Source organism: Melospiza melodia, chromosome 18, assembly GCF_035770615.1.
Source record: "Melospiza melodia melodia isolate bMelMel2 chromosome 18, bMelMel2.pri, whole genome shotgun sequence".
Lineage (NCBI taxonomy): Eukaryota > Metazoa > Chordata > Aves > Passeriformes > Passerellidae > Melospiza > Melospiza melodia.
This window is the reverse complement of record NC_086211.1, coordinates 6,721,993-6,730,974: the sequence shown is the minus strand read 5'-3', so window position 1 is coordinate 6,730,974 and position 8,982 is coordinate 6,721,993. Positions and strand designations below refer to the sequence as shown.

Sequence of the window (8,982 nt, the reverse complement as noted above, 5' to 3'; positions counted from 1 at the left end):
CAACAGTTAATTCTTTTTCTGATCACATTTTTAATTTTTGCTTTGTCTGTTAGAAAGCCTAATCCATTGACATTGACCATGAAAGATTGTTTAATTTTTTGGAGGAAAAAAATAGAAAATATTTTTTAGTCCTAAAGGTGTTTAGATTTCACTTATAGTAAAACAAAATGTGTGGGTTTCTCTATATTGTTTAAAAGAAAACAAAAATCTGTAATATTTTGCAGCATTTTATCTTATTTACATCAAATGTTTTCTTTTGCAGATACAGTTTGTCTGGGAAATAGAGCTATGAGTCCCAGATTTTAAGCATGTTTTATTTTTTTCTAAATGTTTGCCTTTTTGTCTTGTTTCACTATGGAAACAAGCATTTTAGCCCAACAAATTCATAGTGAAAATACAGCTGAAAATCACCTTTTTTTTTTTTTTTTTTTTTTTGCAAACCGTATAAATATGTGTTTGTGTGTTCTGTTGTATTGAAACCAGTTGCCTCTGAACACAAAATCCACTTCAAGGGCCAGATCCTAATAAGGATTCATCCATCTTCATGATTCCTGCTCCTTCCCTTTCCCTTGATACAGCTGTTATATAAATGTCAGTGTATTGTGCTGGAAATTGAACACTGGCAGTGGAGAAGAGGCACGTGAAGAGGAGGAGGAGGAAGAGCTGTTCCAGCAGAGTGGTGTCTGTGTGTTTGGGTGGTGCAGGTGCCACTTCATTCCCTGCATCCTTTCAGCACCAGGAGTTCAGCTCAGTGCTGGCTAATTCCAGGAACTGAGACTGTATCTAAATGCAAATCTCATCCTTTGGAACCACTTTCCTTTGGGTCCTGGTAAGAAAATTCAGTTTATGCTGGCTCTGTTCCTGTATATTGTTAGCTGGGATCTCACCCACCCATAGCCCATCAATGTCTGGGCACTCACTCCAACATCTCAGGTTTTTATGCTTTGGCTCAGAGTGAAATGATAGATAGATTAAGCTCTGCTCTTGTTGATTCACACTCCCACTTTACCTGCTCTCCATGTAACAGAGGTTTTGATCAGGATCTCTGTTACAGCAGTTTTACAGCCCCACTCAATTTCTGCGCCAAGTTTGGTTCATCTTTCAAGTAGCTTTTGCATCCTTCTGCCTGTCCCCCTCCCTGATATTTTTCTCACTTTGATGCTAATGAGGGGCCGGAGAATCCAAAAGCTAATTAACATTTCTGGTCATAGATGTGCAAACGTAAGGAGAAAATTGCTCTGCCAATGTTGATGTGAAGTGTAGAAAGTAAAGATGCACTGCCAAGGTATCTTTCATCTGAATAAAAAGGAGGATTTTTTTCAGGAGCTGCTGCTGCTTTTTGCTGCACTATTTCTCATCAGCATATTAAACCTCTTCTTCACAGGCTTTGCTCAGCTGCTGCTGAACAGCATTCTAGGTTGTGTAAATTCATGGGAGTGTGTTTTGGGGAAGAGTTGGCAAAATGAAGCTGTAAATTGTTGGGAAGTGTTTAAATTGAGAACAGTGTTGCAAGTTTCCCATGGAGATTTAAGTCTGATTAACTTAACAGAACTAAAATATATTTTTCAATTTATATTCAAATAATGTTCATTGCTATTTTCTTTAATATGAACTTTTAAGATCTCCAAGGGGAACATTTCTCCACAGATAGCTGTCTTCTTTACAATAAACCCCAGTGTTGCCATTGACCTTGAGTATTTTCAGGAGAGAAGAGGAGGCAAATAAGGGCAATTTCAGCCCTTGTTTATCAGTCTTCTCTGAATGTGCCAAATGTCACAGCTGCCACTGACTTTGCATGGTATGAAGTCCAGATATAACATTTGTTTTGATGGTATTAGAAAATGACAGTTAATGTGTTTCAGTTATTCAGGAATATAATGTAATACTATAAAAATGATTCTAGGGTGAGTAAATTTAGCTGTTGTGTAGGTTCTCCTGTCAATAATCCTAATCTTAAAACTTTCCAGGGCCTCAACTTTGGGGTACTTCAAGTAGCAGATCTTGTGGTCAGAAATGTGTTCCTACCCATGAAAATGATTTCATAGAATCATAGAATATCCTGAGTTGGAAGGGGCCCACTAGGTTTATCAAAGTCCAACATTTTTGGAAGCATCTATGGAGCTGTTTTTGTGATTCTTACTGGAAGAAAACCAACAGGATTTAGGAGATGGCACTTTGGAAGGATTAGTAATTCATTCAAAGTTGTTAAGGGAAATTGGAGCAACCAAGGCAAGGGGAAGGTCAGGGCACTGCTTGTTCATGAATTACTTAAAGAACTTAAAGAACAAGTCCTGTGGCTGGGGAGGACTGGAAGGAAGTCAAATATTGGAGTTATTTGAGGCTTTGTACACTGACTGATACATTATTATATTATCTGCAGGGTGTCAATACATAGTAATGCCATAAATTTATATAAATTAGGCAATTTTAGAAAAGACTACTAAGAGCTCTAGGAGAATGTAATAGGACTTGGTAATAAGATGTCAGATTAAATTCAATTTAGATAAGTGCATGGGAATTAAAGTATAAATCACTTCAGTGTGTGCAGTTCTAAATCAGTCCTTAAGAAAATGGCTTGATATTATATTGGAATATTTGAAAAGCACTACTTTGATTATGTAAGTAAAGATTATAGTAAAAAGTGTGATAAAGGCATAGGTATTTTAAAATTGTATGGGCTCTTTTATTGCACTTCTTCATTCCTGATCATTGATTATAATAGTTCTACAAAGTGTCCCAGGTACATGAGGTTGTGCCAGACTCCAGTGGCTTGGTAAAAGCACACAGATCCCATTCACAGTGGTGGCTCTGGCGTCTGGCTTGTAGGTTTAAAACTAGAGGTTTAGATAGTAATGTAAATTTCTTTTTTTTTCTCCCCAAAAAGAAAGCTCTTGTATTTTTTAAGTTCTGCTGAAGAGTGGGTTTTTGAGTTGCATTGAATCTGATTGAGCTTGGGAGGTTATTTCCATGAAGGTGTGCAAGATCCAAGGTGTCGAATTCCATGAGCAGGGTGTACCCTTACAGGTAAATGGTAATCCTGTGAGCATCATTTTTCACTTTCCATAATGAAATGATGGCTGAATTAATCTCTCTGAGTGTTTAAAAATAACAGCCCTAAACGGAAACCTAGTTTGGGAAATCTGATGAAAATCGGCCTTTTCCAGCCTTGTTTAATTCTGTTGTTTTCCTGAAAGACCTGGAAACTGTGGTTGAGATGGTGAGACCAGGATTATCACCTGCAAGACTGAGACCTGTGTGTTTGAATAAAGAAAATTATGTTGAAAACTTATCATTGTGGCTGCAATCTGCAGTAAGACCACTTGTGACTAAATAATTGCAGATTTGACCATAAGTCTTTTCTGAATTCTCTACTAATCCATAGAAGAGCTGATTGCACGTTGAATTTTTGCTGACAATTTCTCCATTGTTTTATCAATCCCTGCCCTCTGTGTAGAAGTCTTGAAGAGAACTTGTGCTCTGTGTAACTTTGCAGCAGTCCTCGTGTTGTCCTTGTAGTTCTTGCTCAGTGTGAAATATTCCCTTTCAGAATTAGTTTATAATTGAGCTCCTGTAAGATCACTCACCTTGTCACCTGTTAATGTGAGAAGTTCTGTATTTTAGAGAGAGGACATTGATCACTTCATTTCTGTGTTAATAATAACAACTACTGTCAAATTATCATGGATAAAGGATGTCTCCTTTTTTTTCATTACTGGCAAGAGAAGTATGCTTAGTCACTGCAGTTAATTTTGGTTATGGTTACAGAGCCTTATAGTGAGTAATTTCAGCCTCTATTTTTGGTTGTCTCTGGAGATTTAAAAAAATTTGGAACAGTTTTTAAAGCAAGGTTTTGATGTCATCTTAAATGACATTGGTTGCCTTTTTCACATAATTTTGATGAAATCCTTTGCTTTTGTACTTTGTTTCACCAGTACAGCTAAATCTGTCATTCACTCCCAAATAATCCAAGCCCAACTTGCTTTGCAGCTCAGAGGATTAATATAGACTGCTCAGTGTTACATGCTTTAATACTATCTGGGGAAAAAACCCTTTTCCTCACTATCTGTTTCCAGAAGCATTAAAATGTTTTACAATTTCAGTCCTTATACTTTGTCTTCGATAGCTCTGTTGTAAAACTGTGGAAGCAATAAATCCTTTCTATCTTTAATTGAATCCTTTGATATCACTCTTCAGGGCAGCCTGGGCTTTGCAGTTATTTGCACATATTCAGTAGGAAATTCAGTTCTTGTAGCTTTTATTCCTTGTCCTTCAACATTGTTGAATCTCACGGCCACAGATGTTTTTCATCTTGTGCGGTTCCTGTTTGTGCCCTTTCTCTTTGCTGCACAGAGCTTGTGTTGGATCCTTATTTTCCTTTAAACTCCTTGAAAATAACACTGGGGCTGTTCAAACCAGCTCAGTTCCTGTCCTTGCCAGCTCTAGCATTTAGCCCTAGCTGTGTGCAAATGAAGCCAGCCTTAGCTGTGGTGGCCAGAGCCCTGCCCTGGGTCCTGCCCTGGCTCTGCAGGGAGGAATGAGCCCCAGGGAGGCTGCGCAGGGAGCAGGGCTCTGCCAGGGGCTGCACCTTCATCTCTGCCATCTGCTGCTTCCACTCTTGGTCCTCCACACTCACTGGCTGGAATTGGGTTTTTTTCCCACCTTCAAACAGATTCAGAGCTGTTCTGCAGGGAAATATTTCCAGTTCAGCATCTAGAAAAAAATGTGCGCTTTTCTGAGTTTCTTAGGAAAACCTTGTTTTTTAGAGATAAGGATAGTTCAACTTTTGCACCCAAAAAGTGTTTGCAAATGGTAACAGTTGTCTGAAACATTAGGCTTAAGAGGTTTCTCTATTGTGTTGTTTCTTTTTTTTAAAAATGAAGCTAGGGCTGCTATGCAAAATATGGCATGTGCATGATATCCTACTTTGGAGACTTTGTAACACTACTGTGTAAGCAGAAAAGGGATTTCTTTCCCTTTGCAGTCTCTTTTAGTTTGATTTTTTAGGTAGCAGAGAAATGTAGTTCAATTCCTAACCAAAACACTCTGTTGTTCCAACATTGTTCATATGGTTATTGAATTTTTTATATTGTATAAAACCTTGAGCAATACCTTTGCTATTCACATGCTGCTTATTCTTTGCAAATTTTTTCCTTGTAAAAAACAAAAAGCCAACACAAAAACCTCCTCTAGAACACTGTAAGAAATAAAGTATAGTAAAGTAAAGTAGCCAGTAACTGGGATGGATATGACTGCACTGAGAAAAGGATGCCATGCTCCTTTAGGAATTATCTTGTTTATATTGCTTTTAAGTCACTGAACATGTTCATGGTGAAATATAGACTTATATTTACAGAACTCTGAACAGTGTCTAACTGAGTTTCAGACTTATGTAGTTAATAAAAGAACCTATTCTCTTCAGACAGCCTTGAATTCTTATTAAATGTATAAGTTTCATTTTAGACAGCAGGTTTCTACATACTGGAAGCCCCAGGCTAAAGCAAAAAGCAAAGGGAACTTGTGTATGTTGTAAGTACAGTGCAGAAGGGAAAATTTCTGTTTCTGCTGCTAGGGCTCCAACCAGTTTATTTGTAAGTTGGGTCTTTTTCTCTTTAAGAAGGGCAGGTAAAAAATACAACTTATAGAGAAAGTAGTTTTATTTCTGTTGTTCTCAAGAAGCTAATATACTTTTAATTAGAAAAAGGCATTGAAGGCAGGTGGGAAAGGGGGAAAAATTCTTGTTTCTTAATGAAAAAATTCTCTGTCCTGCAGAAAGACCAATAGATATCCTACTGAGAATTTTTACTAGAATTAATGGAACTAGTGGTAGAAATGATGCTGTAAGAAATGAGAAAACAAGGCCTGAATTAACAAAGCCTTACAGTGCAGTGCCATACAGTAAGTGCAGAAAATTCGTGTTTTTCACAGTCTGAAAACAAAAGCAAAGAGAAGTCATACAACTTGAATATGGCATACTTTTTCTGTTACAATCAAATTGTTAATTCTTGACACTGTCTTACACCACAATTAGAAAACAGCTTTTTTTAAAGCTTAGTGGTGGTAAAGTCATTGACATATTTGAGATAAAAGGCCATGTAGATAACATTGTCTAATTTGAAAGGCAGACCTGGATCAAATGAAATAACGCATTAAAAGCTGCATTTTAGGAATGGTGATCTTCACAGCCATGCCACTGTACTTGTAAAACCTACAAAAATCAGACATTTTTTCTGTAATTTGGTTTCAGTGTTTCACTGAAAAGATACTCTCATAACTGAGTGGCTGCTGTGAGCTTTGCCATCCAACGTAATTGCTTCCATTTCCAGGCAAAATGGCTCTCCTGAACTCTGCTTTGGGTTTTTTCTTTTGCCTGGTGGAAGGCCAAAAATGCTCCCTCATGGAGGCAATCCCATACAGCAGAAGGTGAGAGGGCATTTGGAAATGGATGTTTGAAAACTGCTGATCTCACCTGCTGATGGGTGGGAGAAGTGGCAGCAAATTCCACACCAGGCAAGGAGGAAATGCATGAGTGTCACTGGAGCTTCTGCCGGGTCCTTCCAGGTGCCCAACTCAACACCAATTCTTGGAGCAGCTGCTGCTGTGAATAAACATGTGTGAGAGTATTTATCCAGAATGCAAAGCTTAAAAAGCGTTTTGGAACCATATCAGTGACATATGGCACAGCAGTTGAAATGAGTGGAATCACTGCTCTGGTGCAGACTTTACAGACAACAGCAGGAGAAGCAAAACTCAGGAAAGGTGCAGAGCATTATGGGGTGATTTACAGAGGAACTGGGTGTGACAATGCCAGTCAGTCTAAAAATCAAAATAACAGCCCACAAGTTAAAACAGTGGAACAGCTTCTCCTCAGAGTGAAATGATGAAGACAAACAGACGAATGTAGGAGGAATAAAATAAATCAGCTGTTAACACTATCTTTGAAAGCACTTTTAAAAGGGAATAAAATTGCTTTTTAGATTTCTCATCCTTTTAAAGAAGAAATTAAGGTGTCTCTTGAATCTGTACTTAAAATTGAAGTACATTATCTGTACATTAAATATGAAGTGTTGCCTGATTCTGTGAGCACCTTCACATTGTGAAAATGACAACTGATAGTTGTGAGAACAGGTATTTTTCAACCCTATTTTAAACAAGAGCAACAAGATGACTTAACAGCTGTCAGCTCTCAGAATTTGGCCTCCAGTCCAAATGCAAAATTCTGAGAAGGAAATGGGCTTCATGCTGGGAACAGAGAATTAAGAAATATGGGTTAGAGGGTGATGGTTCTGTGTCAAAAACAGTCTGCAGTTTTCTGCCTAGACTTTACAAATGGAAAGCAGCATGTGTATTTGGATTCTGAAGCAAAAAAGAGCACAGCATAAATAGTCCTGATATAAGATGCTTAATATGTCAGTTCACCCAAGCAAATGATCCCATAATCTCTTCCAAATCCTCACAGAATGTTTCTGACCTTATCTCCTCCCTGTTTCTACAAAAACTAGTGCTCTTTTTGGTTTTGAATTGCAAACATGGTTTCCTGGGTGTTAAGCAATTGCAGAAAGTGTGAAGTTTTCTGTGTCTGCCTTGCCATGAAGAGACTGTTTGCAGGATTGAAATTTCTAATCATGGAACTGAAATTATGATCTAGACTGTGTAGTTCTGGATAAATGTAGAACAAATGAAAAACCTGCAGTGGCTCAACGCAGACTCAAGACTTCCCCAATAAACTCAGAATGAGTTTTTTGCTAAGGTCTCATTTACTACAGGAGTAACGAGAGTACAGTTTTAGTGTTAAAACAGAAAATGCCATTGCATATGTCTTGAAACAAAACACTGAAAATTGAGTGTTGAGCAGTAATCTGCTTTTTTGTTCAATCTCCTTATCTCACAAGTTGATAATTACTTTGTAATAGCTGCCAAATCATTAAGGAATGGAATATATTTACCTACCTGTGCTGATAAATGGTAAAATATTTTTATTTTCAATTTTTATCCATCTTAGCAAATGTATAACTGCATAAAAGATTTTGTTGCTATAGCCTACTGGATGCTTAAAAAACTTGAGGAGATTAAAATTAATTTCTGTACCTTATTCATGTGTGGGTGTTTTGGGGGGGTAAATGTCTATTATCTCAGTTTGTTTTCAGTGCAATGTAAGACATCTTGCAGAATTGTGTTACCATCTTGGGTATTTTAGAGAGTATTTCCTCCTGCATCCATTTCATTCTCAGAATAACTAAAAGAGGGAAAAGGTACCAATACTAAGATGCTTTTTGAATGATATTGTAGACTTAGTTTTCAAACAACAACAGAAAACACTTATGCATACATGAAAAAACCTTGATTTTTATCATCAGAAACGCTGTGGAAATGGCAGTGGATATTACACAGGATGGCCCTCACCTGCTCAGCTCCATTAGTATGGGCAACTCCAGGGGATCCCAGCTGGGTTTCCTGGCTGCAGGTCACACAGGTAAGAGCAGAACTGCTTCTAGAGCCACTTCTTAGCAGCCATTCCCTCTCTGAAGCTGCAGTAAAACTTGGCAGCACTGTGCTCTCAGTCTAATATTTGTTTATTCTGTTTAAACATCCACATTTGAAAATCACTGGACTTTGTACATTCTGGTTTTTTGTTGTTTTTTTTTTTTTTTTTTTGTTTGTTTGTTTTTTTTTTTTCTGCAATTTGCCATTTTAGTGTAGACTTTCAAGTCTATGTCCATATTCTGGTAATTTCAGAAAAATATATTGCTGACTAGTTAAAAAGATGTATTTTTGATCATTGCATGGTGGATGAGGTAAAATAAAGTGTTGTTACGGTATAGAAACTAAATATTTGTGTAGATGTTTTATTTGATACCTGCCATTCTGCTTCGGCTGTTTGTGGGGGTTTTTTTGCTTGTTTTGCAAGCCAATACAGGGACCCAGGTGTACCAGGGGAGGCTGAGTTATGTTGCCTGTGGTTTCACAGAACCATATTAGTGTTCC

General features: G+C 37.6%; 1 long non-coding RNA gene across 1 annotated transcript; it reads right to left on the bottom strand.

The window, feature by feature from the left end:
* Positions 1-4,595: 4,595 nt before the first annotated feature.
* LOC134426404 (uncharacterized) lies at positions 4,596-8,531 on the bottom strand. The gene is made up of 3 exons (XR_010029978.1): positions 8,401-8,531; positions 6,467-6,595; positions 4,596-4,710 (listed from the first exon to the last, which is right to left on the bottom strand). It is a non-coding gene; the product is annotated as an uncharacterized LOC134426404 (long non-coding RNA).
* Positions 8,532-8,982: the final 451 nt, after the last annotated feature.